General features: G+C 40.2%; 1 long non-coding RNA gene across 1 annotated transcript in view; it reads right to left on the bottom strand.

Annotated features, from left to right (window-relative positions):
• The window catches only part of LOC140198640 (uncharacterized), a 44,763-nt gene extending 25,134 nt beyond the window's left edge, over positions 1 to 19,629 (bottom strand). Inside the window, exon 1 of the long non-coding RNA XR_011886231.1 lies at positions 19,561 to 19,629. This is a non-coding gene — a long non-coding RNA (uncharacterized lncRNA). The remainder of the gene's footprint in view (positions 1 to 19,560) is intronic.
• Positions 19,630 to 24,890: the final 5,261 nt, after the last annotated feature.

The raw sequence follows: 24,890 nt of genomic DNA, 5'->3' as shown, positions 1-24,890 counted from the left end.
CTTACTCTGACTTCTCCCCTTCCTTTCCATTCCCGATGAAGGGTCTCAGCCCAAAACATCTCTGTTTATGTTTTTCCATAGATGTTACCTGACCTGCTGAGTTCCTTCAGCTTTTTGTGTTTGTTGCAAATAAACAATGATCTTAGCATTTTTATTTTCTGCTATGATAAGGAAATGTATATTGTAAGTCAAGTTGTTTGGAAGGGCTTAATGTTATTTTTTTTTGTTTCTATTAAAGTCTTGTATGGCAAACAACCAATCCACAAAGTGGTAGTTTTCATTGGGGAACATAATAGCAAGATCAAAGCTTACACAAAATCTCATTTATAAGTAAATCCCTTTTTGCCACAGCTAATTTGATTATCACTTGTTTCATTATTTCAGAGGTTGGTTGACTGAGCAGCATAACAAAAATCACATAAACATTAAATTAGAGGAAATCTGAGAAAAGAATAAATAACATTTAAAGAATTGCCTGCTACACAAAGTGTCAATGAAAATAAACTAATATTAAGAAGACAGATATCCTGCCAAAATGTTGGGACAGAGAAGACAATATTTCATTGAAAGTATCTTCTGAATGAAATTGGGAAAGCTTGGTCTGAACATAAATATATTGTTTCTGGAGTTCCAACAAACATGACCAAATTATTCCCTGATGTGATATGAAAAAGACTTAGTTTCTTATTAGATTCAGGTACTAATGTTATTATAACAGTAGGGTTATGCTGCCTAATTAAATGGCAGGGAAATCACAGAACTAGACTTTTGTTTTCTGGTCAGTAGAGTTTCCCTCTGATTTTATGTTAGCTGTGTCAACCTTTTTAGGTCCTCAGTAAGTTTGTTCTTGCAGTATTTTCATCCTTATTATACACAAGGCCATAAGGCACAGGAGAAGAATTTGGCCATCTGACCCAACAAGTCTGCTCCACCATTCAATCCTGGCTGATCCTTTTGTCCCTTCTTCAGGCCCACTTCCCTGCCTTCTTCCCATTACCATGCCATATCCAATCAAGAACCTATCAAGCTCTGCCTTTAATATACCAAATGGCCTGGCCTCCACAGCTGCCAGTGGTAACAAATTCCACAAATTCACTACCCTGTGGCTAAGGAAGTTTCTATGCATCTCTGTTTTAAATTGACACACCTCTATGCTGAGGCCGTGCCCTCTTGTCCTAGACTCCCCCACCATGAGAAATATCCTTTCCACATCCTCTCTGTCTAGGCTTTTCAACATTCGAAAGGTTTCAATGAGATCCCCTCTCATCCTTCTAAATTCCAGTGATTACAGACCCAGAGCTATCAAACATTCCTCGTATGATAACCGTTTCATTCCCGGAATAATCCTTGTGAACCTCCTTTGAACCTTTTTCAATGCCAGCACATCTTTTCTTAGATGAAGAGCCTAAAATTGTTCACAATACTCAAGGTGAGGCCTCACCAGTGCCTTTTAAACCCTCAGCAACCCTGCTCATGTATTCTAGACCTCTTGAAATGAATGCTAACATTGCCTTTACCTTCCTCACCATCAACTCAACCTGCAAGTTAACCTTTAGAGTGTTCTGCACAAGGAGTCCTAAGTCCCTCTGCATCTCAGATTTTTGGATTTTCTCCCTATTTAGAAAACAGTCTGCACATCTATTTCTACTACCAAAGTGCATGACCAAGCATTTTCCAAAATTATATTTCATTTGCCAACTTTCTTGTTCATTCTCCTAATCTGTCTAAGTCCTTCTGAAACTTGTCTGTTTCCTCAGCACTACCTGCCCCTCCACCAATCTTCATATCATCTTCAAACTTGGCAGCAAAGCCACCTATTCCATCATCTAAATCATTGATATACAACACAAAAAGAATTGGTCCCAACACCAACCCCTGTGGAACACCACTAATCACTGGCACCCAACCAGAAAAGGATCCTTTTATTACCACTCACTGCCCCCTACCAATCAGCCAAAGCTCTAACCGTGCCAGTAACTTTCCTGTAATACCATGGGCTCTTAACTTGGTATGCAGCCTCATGTGTGGCACCTTTTCAAAGGCCTTCTGAAAGTCTGAATATACAACATTTATGACATTGTAGCAGTGTGCTACACACAGTGTTAGAATAACCACATGGAGTCGGTGAGTTGGAGTTGCAATAAAGAGATTTATTCAAACTTCACGGTCTGCTTTAAAGCCTTCCAATTCCCGCCCTCCCTGGGCGGGACTGCTGTAGGGAATGCATATTCCCAGACCCTTTCCGCACGCGGGATTTTCCCCCTGCTGGTGAAGATGGCCTGGCGCCCTTTTTGGGGCCGGCCCTCTGCCTGCGCGCGCTGTTTCGTGGGCCGGTTCATGTGTGCTAGAAAGTGGGTCGCCACAACATCCCCTTTATCTATCCTACGTGTAATCTCCTCAAAGCATTCCAACAGGTTAGTCAGGCAAGATTTTCCCTTAAGGAAACCATGCTGACTTTGTCCTGTGTCTCCAAGTACTCCATGATCTCATCCTTAACACTTGACTCCAACATGTTCTAAACCACTGAGGTCAAGCTAATCAGTCTATAATTTTCTTCTGCTGCCTTCCTCCTTTCTTATGATGCTACAATTTATGAATAATGGGTTTGCTGCAATACAAACATTATATAATCGACGACGTTGCTCAAAACACTCTCAGGTTTTAGTAACACCATGGATCTGATTAAGATGGCACCAGTGAACAATGCAACCAAGGGCAACATCCTTCAGACAGTTCACAAAACTGCTACTTTCACTTCTTTTACATGTTCTTTTTCTTTCAAATGTGGTTCTGGTACTGTTGGAGCCTGTGATCTACGTTTGGCACTTTGCTGTCTCCAAAGTCATTTGGCCTCAAGGCCAAGAAGCCTGGAAGCAGGGCATGAGCCTGTGATCGACACCATTTCTCACCGATCTCACTGTGTAAAGAGTCAAGGAAGATTGAGGTCATTGAGGCGAGAACAGAAGGCGAGCAGTTTACCGGCCTCTCGCTTGCTGCTGTGGGAGGAAGGTGTCTGTGTGTGACGCTCTCTCTCCCCTTTTCACTCGCTGCTCCCAGAGGAAGGTCCTACCTTCGAATGGTCTCTGTCTTCCTCGGTGCTATTGGAGGACAGAGTTGGAGTCATGGGTCTTGGTCAAGGTTTAATGTGGGTTGGACTCTGTAGTTCACGTTATGATGTGTCTTTGGTTTCTGGTCACTTCTTTATTTGTCGTTATTTTGTGCAATTTTGATTAAACTGAACAGAGTTGAACTGGATATGTCTGGGCTCTTTCAATGACTTTGTGGGTTGGTTCTTTATATTCTTGTTTTTTTTTCATGCATTATTTTGTCATTTGTACTGTGTTTTTTATATTGAGTATGGGGGAGTTTGACGATTTTCTTTGAATGGGTTCCATAGTTTTCTTTGTTTTGTGGCTGTCTGTGGGAAGATGAATCTCAGGGTTGTATACTGCACACAAAATGATAATACATGTACTTTGAATCTTTGAACCATCATGCAGCAATAACTGAAATGCCATACAGTTTAGAGATTAAAGGCATGATTTGCTGAGATCCACTTTAGGAATTCTCTAGTTAAAAACATAAGGAATATGCCACATAATCGCACGGACCTAGAGGATTCTCAGTTATATGCTGCATAGTCTTTAGTAGAATGGCATAAAGGGACATTACCTATCATCCTGGGCTGGGACAACGGTGCGTGGAAGGAAGTTAAGTCAGCAGACACATTGTATCTGAAACATTAAAACCATTACTAAAAGCAATTTTAGAGATGCGGACTTAGATGCAATTTCAAAATTTTCAGATAATGCATTATTGAAAAATGTTGTAAACAGCAATAGGGCATAAACTTCAGGAAGATGAAAATGGGAGACATAGAACAGATGAAACTTGGAAAGAGTGAAACATCTGGTTTTAGAACAATGAGTGAGTGAGTGAGGCCTCTGCTGGTAGGGTCAACCATGGAGGCTGCTTCCTAGCTGTCTAGATACACAAGGCTGGGCAGTACAATATGGAGAGCAAGCTGTTGCCCATGTAGCAGGCTCCCCGTCTCCACATATCTGATGAACCCAGAGGAACGGCAGAGGCTGGTACAGTTTGGTATCAGCACTGTTGCAGGAGTTGCCAGTCAGCATTGAACTAGGATTGCCTTATGGACTGCAGCTCCGGATTTTTCCTTCGGATTTACTCCCAAAAACTTCCCCATGAGTGGGTATAGCCACAAGACAGCAGAGGTTTGAGATCAGTCTTCTCCTCCTCCTAGTTGAGCATCCAAACTGCAGCTGACAAGCCCGATCTGCTTGAAGTGACTGGTTTTAAGGCACTAGTAACCCGCATTTTCCCCTTCTGCTGACACTGGAAACGGTTCTGTCGGGCTTAGTAGCTAAGCCACACATGAAGGCCAGGTGCTGGACTTGGTTGTCAGAGGCTATTTGAGTTGCACGTCATTGGGAGCATTTAATAGGTAGTGGGAGCTTGTTCCCATTACCACCCCTAGGTTTAACAACCTTAAGGAATCTTAGAAGAATGAGGCAAGGTAATATAAAGCAAATCACATGAATTTAAACCAGGTGCAAAAACAACCAGATCTACATGTTTACATAAGGTAAAAGGTCAAGATGAGGAGGTTCTTAAATAAAACATGTAAACTCCCTGCACTTATAAAAAGGAACTTGGTTTGAGCTAGAAATTTATACTGAAGATATTTTAAAAACTGTTTGGAACTCAACTGTGGTAGTGTGTCCATTTCAAGCCAATGTACTTCAACATTATTGCCCATCTTCGGACAGTGTGGCATAGAGATTTACTGCATTAAGATGCAGAAGAGTTTTATAACAATATTGCCAGGCCATGAAGCTTTTAGTTTTGATAAAGGATGGGATGACTTCTAGTTGTTTCTCTTTGGAACTGAGGAAACTGAGAGCAGACTTAACGGAAGTATCTAAAATCATGAAGAACCCGGTCAGAATAAACAAGAAGGACCAATTCCCCTTTTCTCAAGGTTCATTAACTGGGCACCATTGATCTGAAGTAACTAGCAGGAGAGATGAGGAAAAGTTCACCCAATGAGTGATTGGGATCTATAAGGGATAGAGAGGCATATCATATTCAGGAAGTTTATAGATGAGCTGCACTGTGAAGCGAAGGGCTGCAGACCTATTACAACAAGTTGAACTTAGGGTAGGTAGCCCAAATGCTTGGCCAGAAGCTAATACATCTGGGATTGTTGTCCAGTGACCAGAGGCAGGGCAAGGGAAAGGGGAGTTGGTGCAGGGGCCATCTTGGAAAATTATCGGGAAGGTCAGTAGCCCAAAGTCAGAAGATGAAGGCAATCAACAAATGAACCAGCCAAGACAGAAATGGATTTGCACAGCAAAATTTTAGGATGAGAAATGGACAAAGCTGTAAAAGCATATTTAACTGTAAAGTTCCAAAAGAAATTTAATTAATATTGGAAATGGAGAAGGTTGTATGACTATGAGGAAATATTGTGATTAACCCATTTATAAACTATCACCCAGCCTTTTTCAGAATTCTTTGATCCCATGATTTATTTCTGAATTTTCAGTTTGCATGCATAACTGGAAAAAGTTTTTAAAAAAAGTGCAGAGTGAAAAGTAAATGGGTTCTTAAAGAATTCATAGTAATCTTCCAATTTTCCAATTGGCCATGCATTTGTGAGAAGTGTTACAGTTCAGAGCTAAGTACTTACAATTTTGATTTAGCAAAGAATTCTTAATTATTCATTCAACGCTTAGCAGTTGGCTGTCATCAAATGAGAATAACTGTTTCTGACAGTGTCAGGAAGTTTGGTTGGTAAGCTGTCTCATTTTGCTGAAACTGGTCTAATTATTTGGGCAGTAGCCTGATCTTGCATAAACAAACACAGCGTGACTGCTAAAGAGTTCTGCACTTTCTGCACTGGTTTTAAATGAAGCTAATGCTACTCTATATTACTAACTTGATTACCTCAAATGTGTTTGCCTATTTGTTTAATAAGCAATACTTTAGTTGATGACTTTTTAATATCCCATAAAATGTGGGAAATTATGAAAGACTATTTATGAGAATTTATTAACTGAAATGATTTATCCGCCAGAACCTTAGGAAAACAGCACAGATTGCTGCATAATGTCAAGATATCACAGCTGTTACTTACAAAAATGACTAATACATGATTTTTTATAACAAGCAGAAATGAATCATATGAAATTTCAAACTGGTTGCAAATAGCAGAGACTCATTTTGCTAATAAGGCAGTTACAGCAAGAATGATCTTGAATTTCACCTTTTAAGTTTAAATTCTCATCATAAAAATAAATGGGCCTTTGCTACAAATGTTAGAATAGTTAAAAGTTCTCACACCATTTCTTTAAAGTTGATTATCATGAAATGCCATCTGAGTCAATGGAACTGGAAGTAAATTTAATTAAGGCTTCAAAACAAAGTCGTTTACATTTCTAATGAAAAAGTTTGAATGGAGTTCAAACCTAGAGTCAGTTTTCATCATGGTGCATCAGAGTGTAGATGTCATTAACAAAGTCACCATCTATTGCTCTAACAGATTTTCTTTAACAGAAATTTAAAAATAACACATACTCAAAGTTTATTCTGAATATATCAACATCATTTTGTAGTTGTATATAATAATTTAAGTAGTGCAATATATCCAGAGGTGGACTTCAAAAAAGCAATGGGGTGTGTAGTTGAGAAGAAGAACTTCAGATATGAGGAGTATAGAAGGGCAGAACTACTTATAAAGGGTATTCCAGACAGGGAAACCACAACTAAAGATAGTGCATAAAGTTAACGGAAAGCAATGAAAAGAAGCTACAGGAGCAGTGTTTGTCATAGGATGTGTGGATGAATCATTTTGCAGAGGAGGGGTATGTAAAACGAAATCAGTGAAGATATCAGTCAAGGGCGAGGATCAAAAATTGCACTAAGATGGGTTGGGGGGTAGGGGGGGAGGAGTACTGGAAGGACCTAGGATATGGTAATAGGGATGTCATAATATGGTAATAGGGATGTCATAAAATGTAAATGAAGGCTCTCAGCTCAAAACATTGACTATTCATTCCCCTTCTTAGATACTGCCTGACCTGCTGAGTTTGTCCAGCTGTTTGTGTGCGTTGCTCAAGATTCCCAGCATCTGCAGAATCTCATGCATCTGTGAATCAGATGTCAATGCATTTGGATGAAGACAAACAAGAAGTTCTCAAAACTGATTATAAATGTACAAAAATGCAAAGAAAATACTATTAAATCCAGGAAATGATGCAATTACAAACGCAAACATCTAACCATGTAACATACAGGGAAAAACAGAAACGATTAGAAAAAGAACATTCTGTGTCAATACAAGAGAAGCTCTGGGAAGCTCATCAACATTTACAATAAAGCATTCAGGAAGGTTTCTCCCAACATGTGTCCAAAGTTACTTAACAGACCTCAACAGCCATGTACATTTTAGATTTGTTACAATTAAATGATATCACTTCAAATAGTCTGAACTTTTCCAATTATAAATAATATTATCACAATTGTTAAATAACCAATATTATCCAGGGCCTAAACTGAATTGAATTGACTTTATTTCTTACATCCTTCACATACATGAGGAGTAAAAATCTTTACGGTACATCTTTGTCTAAATGTGCAATGTGCAATTTATAGTAATTTATAATAAATAGAACAGTCAATGTAACATAGAGTACACTCAAATCAGTGTGAGTTAATCAGTCTGATGGTCTAGTGGAAGAAGCTGTCCCGGAGCCTGTTGGTCCTGGCTTTTATGCTGCAGTACCGTTTCCTGGACGGTAGCAGCTGGAATAGATTGTGGTTGGGGTGACTCGGGTCCCCGGTGATCCTATGGGCCCCTTTTACACACCTGTCCTTGTAAATGTCCTGAATAGTGGGAAGTTCACAACCACAGATGCTCTGGGCTGTCCGCACCACTCTCTGCAGAGTCCTGTGATTAAGGGAGGTACAGTTCCCATACCAAGCAGTGATATAGCCAGTCAGGATGCTCTCAATTGTGCCCCTGTAGAAAGTTACTAGTATTTGGGGGCCCATCCCAAACTTCCTCAACTGCCCGAGGTGAAAGAGGCGCTGTTGTGCCTTTTTCACCACACAGCTGGTGTGTACAGACCACGTGAGGTCCTCGGTGATGTGGATGCTGAGGAACTTAAAGCTGTTTACCCTCTCAACCCAGATCCATTGATGTCAATAGGGGTTAGCCCGTCTCCATTCCTCTTCTAATCCAAAACCAGCTCTTTTGGTTTTGCGACATTGAGGGAGAAGTTGTTTTCTTCACACCACTGTGTCAGAGAGATGACTTCTTCCCTGTAGGTCACCTCGTTATTGTTTGAGATAAGGCCAATCAATGTAGTGTCGTTGGTAAATTTAATTAGCAGATTGGAGCTGTGGTGGCGACACAGTCATGGGTATACAGGGAGTAAAGGAGGGGACTTAGTACACAGCCCCGAGGGGCTCCTGTATTGAGAGTCAGAGGGGTGGAGGTGAGGGAGCCCACTCTTACCACCTGTCACGATAAGGATCTTATCCTGACAGAAGTTCAAAGCAGAAATGGTTTGCCTGAGAATGTATTGCACACATAACTTAGTACAGAAGATTATCATCAATCTCTGTAGATATACATCAAATCTCACTCACTCTGTGAAGGCTTAACAGGAAATGTCTACTTGTACAACGTAAGGCAACCAGGCAATAATTTGAAGCATGTTTTTACTCATGAATGTTGAAGAAAAGTTGAATTAATTGTCAAATATGCCTCCAGCAATGTGTCATTGAGAGAACTGATTTGATGATATTCCTATGTGAATTCTCCAGTCTTTTCCCTGTCATGTTGAGACAGGCTAATACAATTTTCAGTTATCCTGACAGAGGGAAGGCAGCTCCCACTGTCTTAACCTCCATTGCTAGTTGCTGTAGCCTAACCACCTATAAGATAGAAGGAAATTAATTCTTGAGTCATCTTTGCCTATTCATATATTTCATTTTGACCTAATCCCAAACCATATGGGGAAGATATATTTTGAAGTTTGATACATGCCTAATTCCACAAAGGGATATATCCCTCGACTTTCTGCAGAACATTAAGCCTGGCTAATGGTGTGGCAAATGGCTTTATATCCTAACTTCAATAAGCTCACGTGAGAGAAGGACAAGAAGTTCTACCAATGTAATCTGAGAGGAGTAACTGGTAAAGGTGAAGTAAGTAGGCATGTCCCACTGAGAGAAATTTCATATGTTTCATTCCTTTCTTCCAAATCCAACTCAACATTTCCAAAAGTTGCAGGTTTTCATAACACAGGAGATGCTGCAGATGCTGGAAATCTTGAGTAATACGTAAAAAGTGCTGGAGGAACTCAACAAATAATCTTCCGGCACTTGGTGTCTGTTGTCAAGGTTCAGTGTTTTTTTTAGGAATGAGATGGTGATGTCAGCGACATTCAGGAACCTAAATGCTCATTAAAATGTTATCATTTTAACTTTGTTCTCTTACAGGTATCACAAAAAAACCTCAAGCTGCTATTCCAGAAAAGTTCAGATGGGAATTTTTAGTCCTTTTCCTTTATGGTCTAGTTATGCAATCCATGAACACGTGGGAGAATATGAGGAAGAGGAAGGGCTGGGAAATACTGATTTCAGAATATCATAGGCAGGACTGCTAGTGTGCAAAACGTCTTCCACACTATAGTGGCAGGTGTACAGGAGACCACACTCCTCTTGCATCAAGCACTGATGCACTGTATGGGAAGTACGTGAGAGATCTCTCATGGCTCCAAGGCCATCTGCCACGCAGCACCTCACAGCTGTGGTCTGGTGTCAGTCTCACTGGAAAATAAACCCCATATACAGGCAAGTATGAATTCTAATCTAACCACACACTCCATGGGAAGTAAATGTCTAAATTGGCCAAATGAATAGAGAGCAATAGATATGTTAATCATTAAAAGCAGCATTGAAGACTAATAAAGCCATCACATTATTTCTGGAAGGATGGAACTATAGATTTAATAAGACCATAGGTTATAGGAGGAGAATTAGGCCATTCACCATTCATCGAGTATGCTCCATCATTCATTTTTTTCAACCTTATTTTCCTGCCTTCTCCATAATCCTTAACTCCCTTACTAATCAAAATCCTATCAATTTCTGTCTTAAATATACCCAGTTCCTTGACTTCCATAGCACTCTGTGGTAATGAAATTCACAGATTCACCACCCTCTGGATGAAGAAATTCAATGTTCAAAGTACATTGATTATCAAAATATGTATGCATTTTTCAACCTTGAGATCTGTCTCTTTACAGGCAGCCATGAAACAAAGAAGCCTAGAAGAACCCATATAAAATTAAGAAGACTGTCGAACACCCAGCATTCAGAGAATAAAAACACATTATGTCCATCAAAAAAGAGCCCATTTTTAAAAAACTGTCAAGCACCCAATACGCAGAGATAAAAACAAATCATGCAAACAGTAAGCACAAGCAAACAGTATTCTAAACTGAAGTCCACAAAGAGACAGTTTTATAGGGATGTCCCTTTATTCTGAGACTGTGCCCTCAAATGCTAGATACTCCTACTAGTGGGAATATCCTCCCCACATCCAAAAAATTCAGGGCTTTCAATATCTGGTAAGTTTCAATGAGATTGCCCCCTCATCCTCTGTACTAGCCCAGAGACATCAGATGCTTTTCGTAGATGAAGCCTTTAATTTCTGGAATCATTCTTGTGGATCTCGTCTGGAACTTCTCCAGGACTAACACATCTTCCCTTGATTATGGGGTCCAAAATGTACATAATGTACATAAGGTACATAATGTACTGGTTGGGCACAGGAGTACATTCAGCCAGAGACTCATTCCACCGAGATGCAACACTGAGCATCATAGGAAGTCATTCCTGCCTGTGGCCATCAAACTTTACAACTCCTCCCTTGGAGGGTCAGACACCCTGAGCCAATAGGCTGGTCCTGGACTTATTCCATCTGGCATAACTTACATATTATTATTTAATTATTTATGGTTTTATATTGCTATATTTATATTCTATTCTTGGTTGGTGCAACTGTAACGAAACCCAATTTCCCTCAGGATCAATAAAGTATGTCCATTTATCTATCTATATCTATTAAAATGCTCACAATATTCCAAATGCAATCCGACCAATGCCTTACAGGCCATCAGTGGTATTTCCTTGCTTTTATTTTCTAGTCATTTTGAAATGAATGCTAACATTGCATTTTTCTTCTTTACTACTGACTCAGTCTGCAGGGTAACCTCAAGGAAATTCTGAATTAAGCCTCCAATTTCTGAATTTTCTCCCTTTTTAGAATTTAGCCTTTACCTTTATTCTTCCTACCAAAGTGTATCCGCTACGTTGTATTCCATTTGCCATTTCTTTGCCCACTCTCCCAACCTGTTGAAGTCCCTTTTGGGGATGCCCTGTCTCTCCAAAGCTACTTGTTCCTCTATTCATCTTGGTATCATCTGCGAACATGGCCACAATGTCGTCACTTCCTTCATTCAGATCGTTAACGTACAAAGTGAACAGTTGCAGTCCCAATACTGACCCCCGCAGAAATCCACTAGTTCTGAAAAGGACCCATTTATTCATTTTTCTCCTATGCCAATAGACCAACCTTCTGTCCATGCTATTACCTTGCTTCTTACACCACTATTTTGCTTAGCACTTTATCAAATGCTTTCTAAATACCATCCACTGAGTCTGCTTTATCTAAGCTGCTCGATACCTCCTCAAAGAACTTTACAGATTTGTCAGGCAAAACCGCCCCTTTACCAAACCCCACTGACTTCACAATATTTAATCATATACTTCCATACTTGGACGTTTCATCCTTAATTGTTCCATTCCGCGCCCTGTGGCGCAATGGGTGGCATTTTTGCCATTTGAGCAGCATTTGACTGGTTTTTACAAGTCCAAGTTGCCAGCTCAACGCTCAACCTAGCACAGATGAAGAGAATGCAAGGAGCTGGCCAGATTTGAACTCGGGACTATTTACCTTGAAGTCTGGTGCTGATGCCACTACACCACCAGGTGGCTTTTATCCTTAACAGGTGACTCTGAAATCTTACCAACCACTGAGGTCAGTCTATCCAGCTTATAGTTTCCTATCTGTTTCCTCTCTCCATTCTTAATCAGGGATATGGCATGTGGAATTGGCCGGTCCTCTGGGGTGCTCCCTGACTCCAATGATTCCTGGAAGATCACTACTAATGCCGCCACAATCACTTCAGCTGCCTCTTTCGGAACCCTGTTGTGCAGTCCATCTGAGCAAGATGATTTATCCATCTTTAGACCTTTCAGCTTCCTCAGCATCTTCTCCTTAAAAATGGCCACAACACTCACCTCCGCCCCCTGACTCTCTTGAATTTCTGGCAAGTTACTGGTATCTTCCAGTTATAACTAGTAAGCTATTTCAAACCTGAATAACTCTTGGTTTTCCCTCATTGAGTTTTGGTGATAGAAAAATGAAAAATAATGGCAAATCGAAAAAACAGAAACATGAAATTATACCCAGCAAGATAGATTTAAAGGCTAGAAAAAAAAATGAGACTGGACTGGAAGGCTGGTAGATCAATTAAAAAAAATAAGGCCATAAGGTATAGGAGCAGAATTAAGCCATTTGGCTTATCATGTCTGATCTGCCATTTCATTTTGGCTGATCCAATCTCCTTCCTTCTCCCCATATCCCTTCATGCCCTGACCAGTCAAGAACCTGCCTTAAATATACATAAAGATTTGAGCTCCACAGCTGCCTGTGACAAAGAATTCCACAGATTCACCGCTCTCTGGCTAAAGAAATTAATCCTCATCTTTGTCTTAAAAGGACACCCCCCTATTCTGAGGTTGTGTCCTCTGGTCTTAGACTCTCCTACCATAGGAAACATCCTCTCCACATCAAGGCCTTACACCATTCGATAAGTTTCCATGAGATCACCCCTCATTCTTCTGAATTCTAGTGAATACAGGCCCAGAGCCATCAAACGCTCTTCGTATGACAAGCCATTGAATCCTGGAATAATTTTTGTGAACCTCCTTTAAGTTCTCTACAATTTCAGTACATTCTTTCTAAGTTATGGGGCCCAAACCTGCTCACAATACCCCAAGTGAGGCCTCAACAGTGCTTTATAAAGTCTCAACATTACATCTTTGGTTTTGAAATGAATGCTAACATTGCATTTACCTTCTTCACCACAGACTCAACCTGAAAATTAACCTTCGGGAAATCCTGCACAAGGACTCCCAAGTCCCTTTGCAACTCTGTTTTTTTGTATTTTCCCTCCATTTAGAAAATAGTCAACCCTTTCATTTCTTCTACCAAAGTGAATGACCATACACTTCCCAACACCGTATTCCATCTGCCACAACTTTGTCCATTCTCCCAATCTGTCTAGTCCTTCTGTAGCCACTCTACTTTCTCAAAACTACCTGTCCCTCCACCTATCTTTGTATCAGCTGCAAAATTTGCAACAAAGCCATCAATTCCATCATCCAAATCATTGACATAGAATAGAATAGAATTTATTTAAATCTTACATCCATCCCACAACGAGGCAGTAAAAATCCTTGCATTATGACTGCATTGCAATGTACAGACATGTGAATTTTAAAGTTTAATGGCTTGTATAACGTAAAAAGAATTGGACCCAACACAGACCCCTGTGGCACACCCCTAGTCACTGACAGCCAACCAGAAAAGGCTTCCTTTATATTCATGGGCAGCTAGCTTGTTAAGAAGCCTCATGTCTGGCCTTCTGAAAATCCAAGTACACAAAATCAACCAATTTTCCTTTGTCTATCTTACTTGCTATTTCTTCAAAAATTCCAACAGATTTGTCAGGTAAAAATTTCCCTTGAGGAAACCATGCTGACTACAGCCTATTTTATCATGTGCCTCCATGTACCCTGAGGCTTCATCTTCAATAATCAACCCCAACATCTTCCCAACCACTGAGATCAGAAGAACTGTGTTCTAGTTTCCTTTCTTCTGCCTCTCTCCCTTCTTGAAGAGGTGATATTTGCAATTTTCCAGGCTTAGAGAACCATTCCAGAAGATCATTACTTATGCCTTCACAATCTCTTCAGCCATCTCTTTCTGAACCCTGGGATGTTTACTATCTGGTCCAGGTGACTTATCTACCTTCAGACTTTTCAGTTTCCCAGGAGCATTCTCTCTACTAATGGTAACTTCACACACTTCATAACCCCTGACACCTAGAGCTTCCACCATCCTGCTGGTGTCTTCCACGGAGAGGACTGATGCAAAGTACTTATTCACTTTGTCCACAATTTCCTTGTCCCCCATTACTACTTCTCCAGCATCGTTTTCCAGTGGTCTGATATCCACGCTTGCCTCGCTTCTATACCGTATGTATCTGAAAAAACGTTTGGTATCCTTTTTAATATTAACTTTCATATTTTGTATTATTATTTTGTATAATTATTTCATATTCCATCTTTACATTCTTAATTACTTTTTCAGTTGCCTTCTGTTGGTTTTTAAAAACTTCCCAACCCTCTAACTTCCCACTAATATTTGCCCTATTATATGCCCTCTCTTTGGCTTTTATGTTGGCTTTGACTTCTCTTGTTAGCCACGGTTGTGTCATCTTTCCTTTAGAATACCTCTTCCTCTTATTGATATATGTATCCTGTGCCTTCCGAATTGCTTCCAGAGATACCAGCCATTGCTACTCACTCATCATCCCTTGCCAGTGTTCTTTTCCAGTCAATTCTAGCCAACTCCTCTCTCATGCCTCTGTAATTCCCTTTACTCCACTGTAATACTGACATATCACACTAGCTTCAATGAATGTGTTTGAGGGAGGAGAATTCAGAATTTTATGAAATAAATGCATTATATGAAAATCAAGCTTTATTTAGATTTCTGAGAAACTTGGGAGGTATACTTTTGTTTAGAAAATATCTATCAGCCAGATCTCTCTGGAAATAGTCCACTTCCCCTGCACGCCTCCTCCCACTGCTAAGGACTGATATTGTGGATCCTCCAAATTCAAGAAGGCCAGTGGAGCCCTGGCAGTGACCTGGCATCAAGCAGAACCCCACTCCCTGAACCCCTCAACCTGCTGAGGCAAGTCTGGGCTGGCCTGGACTCAGCTAGGTCAGAGCCACGGATTCTGTCCAAACCTCTCGTCAATGTGAACATATTTTAAATGTCTTGGGCATTCAAAACCTATTAATGCTGATGTAAATAAAGATTAACATATTAAAAATGAAGCTAATTAAAACAATACCAGTTAAAAGCAGTACAATGAAATTGATTAAAATACTAAAATGGCTAAAAACAATTAGGCAGATGAATTAACAGGAAAAAAAAGTTTAAAACAATTACTTACCTTTAACTTCTTAATCTTCAAGCCAAGAATCCTCACTGAAATGGACAGAGTCTGGAAGGCAGGTCTGAGCAGACCTGGGATTGGACTGCTGAATTTCCAGTACATTTACGGAGAATACCACCAGCTGGACTGGGCACCACATGGACACAGTGACAAATAATGTCTGAGGGACAGTGCAATATCCAGTGCAGCAGCGAAATCAATAATAATGCATATATTATGCTGTGGTTGCAGTGAACGTTTGAAAACACCAGCAGGAATCTCTGGGCCAAACTATGCAAGTTAAAGTAGGCTCCCTCTATCTCTCATTTTCATTCTCCTGCTGCCCAACTACCCATGTCACATGGTTATCTTCAATTCTATGTACCTTCACCTTATTTTACAATGTACTTTCACTCGATGCTAGTAAATCCTTATGTGGAATCTTAATATGATCAATGCCTTCTGGAATTCTGACGCTACCCCTATCCTCATTCTGGAAATCTATTAATGAGTGTTCCATGGGAAGCAATAATTAATGTATTGATACAAGGGAATAAAACCATCTCAAGTTGCATGAAAAAAATCCTGAATTTAATTTCATTAGCAGTATTAAGCTAACCAATGTTGTATGCTTTGGAACCAAGCCTACCAAAATAAAATTGGATCCAGTTACCACTTCTAATTCCCCAGTACATGCCATTCTGCCACAATACATTGCTGGTAAAATTTTGAGCCCACGTTCCCCCCCACCAGTACTAAACCATGATTTGTGAACCAACTTTACAGTAATAAACTCCATTTTTATTCAGAAACTTACTTAAACCACATGGTTTTGGATCAGCATTAAAATTACTACCAGATGGATAATTGACCTCAGGCATCAATATGTAGGATTTTCACTATAGCACATTATTTGAGTGCACTTCTGAAATAATAAATGTGTGCCAATAGAATTAGACTGTTCTTAAAACTGTGTTCTTAATCATTTCCTGAGTCTTTGAAAGCTCCTTTATCACAGTGTTTCCAGTGCCTCTGAGAGCTTCCCCAGAGTTTTTAAAGGTGTGAAGTTTTCTTCCATTTATAATCTTTTATTTAGTCAGGACCTGGATAACATACTTTATACAGAAAGCTTGGAGAAATGGCTGTGCTTCTTTAAATTTACCCTCATGCCTTTGAAAATGCAAATAAAGTCCAAGTATATTTTGTTGAACACTACTGTCCTTTGCTGTTAAAGACTTCTATTCATCAGGGTCTCCGAGGTCAGGCAATGAAGATTAAGTCCACTCCATGTTAGTCCTGGGCAGCAGCTCCGCCAACACTGCAAGCTTCTACAGATAACACATTTCTTAGTTCTCTTGGTGGGAAGTTCACATGAAGCAGACTGTGGTCATGTCTCACTATACCAGTTAGTATGTTGCTCCAGTTGCTTGAAACTTATTACTTGACACTGGGCCATTTTAGGGCAGCATTTGGACTCCTCTTGACCCTGCCATTCTGGCAGAGATTTGCTATTTTCAGCTTCTGCCGCTGGCAGAATATAATATTTCCAGTAAGCAGTTTATTCATTTTGCTGTGTGGTGTATTGACCATCAGTAGTTCTATCGAAATATTTTATGTAAGGAGATTGTGCATTGACCATGTGACTGCTGGCTGCCTGCCCTTTGACAAGACAGCTTCTTGCAGAGTGCTCTTGCGTAGTCCTCCATGGGGAAAGCAGCTCCCAGCTGCTCCTCTCTAGCACACAAAATATCTTTGACAACTGGCGAAGCCCCAGCTCTGTTTACTGGCTGTAACTGATTTCGAGTAGTTGTGCATATCTTTGGCATTCAAAATATCTCAAACCATTAAAAAATTAATATTAAAAGCATTATAATTAAAAATTGAAGTACTAAAGACACTTAGACATTTAAACTTACTCACAAATCAAATAAGAAGGTCTGTTCATCCTTTTATCTGCAGCCACTTGTTCAAATTATTTAAACGTGCCTATTCTTACCCCAGACATGACAGAGCATAGGCTTGTCCTTCCCAACAGCTGGGGAGATCTGCATGAATCTGCTCCACGCCAATAGATTCCAACTGGACTCCACTGGCACAAAATCTAAAAAGTCCTGTTTGGCCAAGTAACTCATGAATGGAACTGGTTATATGGTTATGAGTATTACTACTATTTTCCAGTCAGTCTCAAGTTTAACTGTGTGAGGTAATATTCCTGTATGAGTCCATGAAAGGCACCTCACAACCAAATAGTGCAGAAAAATATTAGCCACAATAAATAACAAATAAGAATAAATTGATCGATGTGAGGCAGGGAAGGAAGTATTCTGCGCCCATTTGCCAGGTTCCATCTAGATCTGCTTTGTACAGAAGGTTTTCATCACTAGTAGGTAAAGAGAAAGCAACACACACAAAATGCTGGAGGAACTCAGTGGGCCAGCCAGTCACAGAGTGGAAGGAGTGAGAGAGGGTCTCACAGAACTCTCATCAAAGAGAAAATGAAGTTTTCTTCAAAGTGGGCATACTTTGAAGAGTCTTCACAGTGGAGTAGTAAAACTGAAATACAAGAGACTGCACGTGCTGGAATCTAAAGCAACTTAAAGAGTCAGGCAGCATATATAGAGGGAAAGGCCCGATTACACTTTACTTTCAGCTCAATGTCTTAAATTATCAGACTACAGTGGAACTGTATACATGCTTCCTTAAAACAGATTTTAGAAAGCATGTTATTAGTGTTTCAATTTGCAAAAGAAGGTACATCCAAAACTGTCTTAATTGTCAGCATGTTATAACTAAAATTTGCTTATATCTTTCTGGTTTGATTTGGTAAACTAAACTGCTCATTTTCTGCTGAAGTCTGGCATTTGTGAAGCCACATTGTTAACTACATAATTATAAAAAGCCAGTAAAAGATAACATTTACAAAATTTACCAGATTTTATAGTCTTAGATCAGGAGATGTTAAATTCAAAATATTCCAAAATTTCTCAAATACTACAATGCTTTTACATTCTGTTGCTGTTTATGTGCTTAAGATATCAGTGTGCAAGTTATCTTTATTTTGCATTAGTTTTTCCATAATCATAACAAAGTAACAATTAGTTTTTAGTGAGCATTATTAATTGAACGAATGGGACTTAAGTGTCAAACCTTTTTAAGTGTGCTATTCTTTCACTAGAATACAGGATGTGTATCAACACAAATTTATCTTTTATATAATCACTGGCGACAATGCTACTTTTTTTAGAGTAAAGAAAATCTCCCATGCTCATATTTAGTTTTAAATATACAATTAAATGATCAAATTGGGAAAAATCACATCACTTAACAACATAGCTTATGGTCATTTCTATTGACTTGGTAGACACCTTCAGGGTTGAGAAACTAGATTTCTGATTACTAGGTGGAAGCAATAAAGAAATTGTGATGATGTGATAAACAATTTAATGTGGGGATGTAAATGAAAGTCGTGTGTTTGTTCTCAAAAATATACCATTTGAAATTTGAAGTTTTCCAAAATTTGTAATATTAGTATAAACTAAATGTGGAATGACATTTTCTGTTTTGATGTTACGTTGTTTTGTGCTTCATCTCAGACAGAACAATTTGAGCTGTGACGTTCTCTGTCACTCCATTGTTGAGAACAGGGGCTCAATTTAATTATGGAGAGGCAGACAGCTGATTGTTTCTTCCCTCCCTCAAGGGGATTAGCTATGAAAGTTAATTGAGTCAGATGGTGAAAGTGGGTGACATGATACTCCAATGTCTTACAGGGTGATGCACCACCTCATGAAGCACCAACCAGATGAGACAATGCAACATTATCGTCTGTGACTAGTCAGCTTCTGTGAAACAGTGAACAAATCCACCAGGTTTAACTACTGGGTAACTGCATGTTAAGTGAGAACAGTAGAACGGTGATAGAGTTACCGCATTTTTAATCCAAAAGCCAGGACCAACAGTACAGAAGCATGCTCAAATCCCTCTGCAGAGCTAAGGAATAAAATCCCACAAATTACAGTTTTCATAAAGTTATTTTAATGGTGACCACGAAACAACTGGTTGTGGTTAAAACCCATCTGGTTCAATAAAACCCTTCTGCGTGGGAAATCTGCCATTAGATAACTGTTCAGTGTAAACAAATTATGAATAAAACCAAAGGATCACCCACCACTGACCTGCACAGTAGATTTGGAAACGGCAAAATCTGTCCCAGGTCAGCCTACTTCATAAACATCTGCTGAACGAATGTGAATTGAGAAATCTGTCCCACAGACTGTCAAGGCTGTAGCTCATTTACAGTCATTTTTCCAGGATCATACTTTTTGGCTAACGTCCCAGACCAAATCTTGGATTTGTTCATACTATTTATCTTCTCTTTCATAGGAAGCACCCATTCAGCCCACTGAGTCTATTCCAGTTTCGCAAAGAGTCCGATGAATATCATTCCCCTCATTGTTTCCCTGTAATTAAATATCTCTCACATATGCATATCCCTACTCTGACTTCCCTACCACCTACGTACAGAAAAACAAAACAACTAGTAACCAGCCAACAAGCATTTAGTTTGGGATGCAGGAGGAAACTTTCCACCCAGTCACAGAGAGGATATGCAAATTCCAGACAGAAAGAGCTGGGTTAGATTTGTGTCCCTGGAATCAAGGCAGCAGTTCAACCTGCTGCACCCCTGCATTTCACAACTAATGTGTCATGTCAAAATCCGTGGCTGAACCATGGGCTTTTAGATCTTCAGGCTAAAGCCTTCCGAATGAGCTTTTTTGGCTCAAGTTCTAGTATTATCTACATCACATGGTTATTGTATATAGTAGTGAATTCAGTGAGCATCAAGTAATAACAATGTCATATTACCAAGAGGGAACATTTCATATCTCGAGTAGATGCATGATACTCATATAAGTTCCGACTCCAGAATGCCTGCTATGGTTATTGGGCATTTTTTACGGTAGGTATACAAAAACCACCCCTCCCCACACATTCAATTGGAGTATCATGTGTCCTTAAGTGGAAATGTGCTAGGATGCTGTTCCAACACATGACAGACCCACTAGAGATAGCAACATTATGGTAAGCTCTGGCTGTGGAAGTTAACACTGACTCTGGACCCTATAAAGTGAGCATAAATCAGAAAGCAAACATCCTGCTAATTATCACTTTGCTCAGCTTATGAATTGTTACTTTTCAATTCTGAAAAACACCTGGAACAAATTATGAGAAGCATACAGACAGAACATAATCTAGATGCATAACACCAAAAGCAGCTTGATAAGCACTGAAGGATGCAGTTGCTTGGGCCTGTGCTAGTTGTTAAGAGACTCCTGGGAGGGGGGAGAAGATGGCGGCGTGACGACAGCGCACACGGACACTTCGGTGATGAATACCTGTTATCTGTCAAGTAGGGGACCGTGCACAATTCTGATTTGATGGAGACAGACGTGAGAGTACGAAGGAACATCTGGAGAAACTTCCGAAATGCCCGCTTCACTGCCACCGCTACTGTGTGGTAACTGGAATCTCCGGAGCTGAAGGTCCCGAAATTCTCAGCTTTGCGTGTTTCAGCAGCTGGGGAGAGATCAAAGGCGCTCGGCAGAGGATGGCATTCGGGAAGCTGTATTGGAGAGGCTGGTTGGAAGCTCAGAGTTTTCAGACGGATAGACTCAGTGTCGGCTGGGGTCGGCTGCTTCCAAGGCATCGGCAAGTTGACGGTGCCTGGAGGTTTATGGCAGGGAGTTTCTCCCTTTTGCTGCCTGCTATCAGGGACTCGGGAGTCAATCGGCTCAGGACTTTGAGACTTTTTTTTTACTGTGCCCATGGTCTGCTCTTTATCAAATTATGTTATTGCTTTGCATTGCTGTAACTATATGTTATAATTATGCGGTTCTGTCAGTTTTAGTCTTTGGTCTGTCTTGTTTTCTGTGATATCACTCCGGAGAAACATTGTATCATTTCTTAATGCATGTACGCATTTCTAAATGACAATAAAAGAGGACTGAGTGTTCTCATAATCTAACCAAGCACTTGAGCTTGTATTTGCCCGTGAGTGTATTAGGTGTCCCCATCAGCCAGACCTTGGGGAGATGAATTTTGATTTCACATCGAAGACACCTCCAAGTTGTATGACACTGCTGTGTTAACAACTGAGCTAAGTTCACAGAAGATCTGGCAATTCAAGACTGAACATCCACAAGATTACTGTGTAATGTTTCAAGTAGATTTGTATTCCACAATTTTTAACCTTGTGACCTGGCATATATTTCATTCAGTGATTTATCACCAAGCTGGGGACGGACCATGGTTCAGTCTGATGTGAGAGAGCCTGATGATTATGACACTAGCTCAGTAATCAGCCTGGAGACACAAGTTCAAGTCTGTCACGGTATCCAGAGCCACATAACTAGCTGATAAAGATCACTCAGTAATTATTGATAATTTTTTTTACTGTCTACACTCATTTTATTATTATCTGCTAAGTTACTAACCATGCTTCAAACACTCTTATCCAAATCAGTTCTATACATAACAAACAACGAAGATGCCAGCACTGACCCTTGTGGCCCACCCCTAGTTACGGTCCGTTATTCTCTGCATCCTGCCATCCAGCCAATTATAAATCCAGTTAGCTAGACCTACCAGAGCAGCCTGCCATGCCTTGGTAAAATCCAGGGGTGCCACAGTAACGTAGTGGTTACCGTAACAATATTATAGCGCCTGCTCTAAGGTCAGGATTCAATTCCCGCTACCGCTTGCAAGGCGTTCTTATGTCCTCCCCATGACCCCATGGATTTCCTCTGGGTGCTCCGGTTTCCTCCCACATTCCAAAGATGTACGGTTCGACTTATTGTGCTGTGGGCACGCTACGTTGGCACCTGAAGTGTGGCAACACTTTCAGGCTGCCCGGCACAATCCTCGCCTTGATTTGACGAAAGCAACACATTTTGCTGCACGTGTGATAAATAAATCTTAAATTTATAGACAACACCTTCTGCCCTGCCTTCACATATCCTTTTGGTTACCTTTTCAAGACACCTTAACTGATCTGTTAGACATGATTTCCAGTGCACAAAACCATTCTGCACATTCCTTGTCAGGGCTTGTCTATGCAAATATTAGTAGATCCTGTCCCTCAGAATCCCCTCCAGTAACTTACCCATCACTGATGTCAGACTCACTGGCCTGTGGTTCCCTGCCTTGCCTTTGCTGCCCTTCTTAAAAAAAAAATACAATATTAGCACCCTCCATTCTGCCGGAACTTCACCTGTGACTATAGGTGACGCATGTATCTCTACAAGAGCCTCTACAATTTCTTCCCTAACTTCCCTCAAAGCACGAGGGTGCAATTCGTCAGGCCCCGGAGATGTATCCATGTTGTTGTGTTTTAAAGCTGCTAACATGTCCTCCTTGGTAGCTTGTTTGTGGTCCAAGATGGATGACTCATTTCCCTCAATTCCTTAACACAAATTCTTCTCAACAGTAAAAATACTGATGAGAAATATTCACGAATAATCTCATCTATGTCCTGTTGCTCCAAAGATAGACAGCCATGCTGCTCTTTAAGGGCAACTATTCTTTCTCTATCATCCCTGTAACTCTTAATAGAGCTGTAAAATGTCTTGGGAGCCAGATCTCACCCTTCAGCCTAAAGTACTGTGAGGATAATTTACCCTGGCATCACATTGGTACCCATCATCGTAGAAGCCAAATTTCAGCTAATTCCACGCACACCATGAAATATAAAGACACACAAGGAGCAAAGGAAGTACAAAAAGTTATAGGACCAGATAACATTCTGGATGCAGTGCAGAAGATTTGCATTCTAGAAATAGGTGTTCATCTAATCAAGCTGTCCAGTATAGCTGCCCATTTGGGGAGGAAAAGACAGATCGAACAAATCCACACACTCGCAGTCGACTTTTCAGCCCGAGACCCTTTGTCAGGACCTTGAATTTCCAGCATCTGCAGAATTCTTGTTGTTCGAAGAAATCCAGCTAATTTTCACTCCATTGGCCTGCTTTCAGACATCAGGAAACTGATGTCAATGGTGCAAACAAACAACACTAATCTACCAATGACCTAGCTGGTAGCACTCAATTTGGGTTTCACTAAACTCACTCAGCTCTTGACTTTTGTACATTCTTAGTCAAAGAACAAGCAACAACGTTGAATTCCAGAGACAAGGTAGAGTGACTGCCTTTTGATCTTGTGTGGCATTAAACTGGTAAAACTGATGTCAATCGTAAACAATAAAGTCACTTTAAACTGGCTGATATTATGACTGGGCTCCATTTCACCCAAGAATTGTTATTGAAAAAGTTGCTCAGGGCAGTATCTTGACTCGACCATCTTCAACTTCAACCATTTTTACCAATTGTCATCTGCCCTACAAAAATCAGAACCAGCTGATATTTACACTATGCTCAATATAGAACTCCTCATAAACTAAGCTGCACACATTGAACTGGAGTGAAAAGTGGCAAGTAACTTTTGTGCTGCTCAAGCGCTAACCAGAGACCATCATTAACAACAGAGAGCCCAACCATGCACTCTTGATATTACCATTGTTGACTACCTGAGTCAGATGCTGTGTAGTCTGTGTGAGTACTTTACCTCCTGACTCTCCACTATTTTCCTACCATCTTTAGGGCACATCTGCAGTGTGCTGCAATCCACTTACATGGATGAACTCCCATCAATTTCTGAACAGCTCCTTACACCAAGTCAAAGCAGTGCCTGATTGGGAGATCATCCACCAATTTCAATATATACCGCCCCCACCAGTGGCACGCCATGGTGTCCTCTACAGTTGAGAAGTTTAGAAAAGTGAAAGGAAATTAATTCTGAACTTGTAAAATTCTGAAGAGTTTGAGAGGTCAGCATGATTTTGATGAAGGCCAAACAAGCTCAGGAAATCTACATAATTCACTTGTTTAAACTACTCCAGGAGCACCTCCAAAACTTTCGAACTCCATCATCTGGAAAAAAGGAACATAAGAATATGGATACTTGAAAGTTTCCTCCCAAATCACACACTGTCTTTCTAAAGAATCACCATTCCTTCATTGCCCCTGGGTTTAAATGTTTGAATTTTTAATCCAGCTTAACTATGTTATGGTATCTTTACTCAAAGGACTGCATCATTTCAAGGAAGCATTCCACTATCATCTTTGTAAAGGATTGGTGGTAAGCAAGAAACATTGGCCTTTCCAGTGACACCAACCTCCAGTAAATTAATAAAGGAACAGGATTAGCCTCTGCTGTTATGATACCAATGATGAATAACCAATTGAAGATTAGGCATGTGTAGCAGAAGGGGGGTAGCAAACTGATGAACTACATTCCAACATTCATCACATTGATAAAAAACAGGAGAGAAAATTAGTTGAAGCAAATTAATTTTATTTTCAGGTTAAATACACGTTTCATATTGTAGCTTTTCTTGTTAACGTTTATGATGTGATTGGTGATATCGGACTACTTGCACACAAT

This window comes from Mobula birostris, chromosome 6 (genome assembly GCF_030028105.1).
Source record: "Mobula birostris isolate sMobBir1 chromosome 6, sMobBir1.hap1, whole genome shotgun sequence".
In the NCBI taxonomy this organism is placed as follows: domain Eukaryota; kingdom Metazoa; phylum Chordata; class Chondrichthyes; order Myliobatiformes; family Myliobatidae; genus Mobula; species Mobula birostris.
Note: the sequence above shows the minus strand (reverse complement) of the source record. Positions and strands in the feature narration are given on the sequence as shown.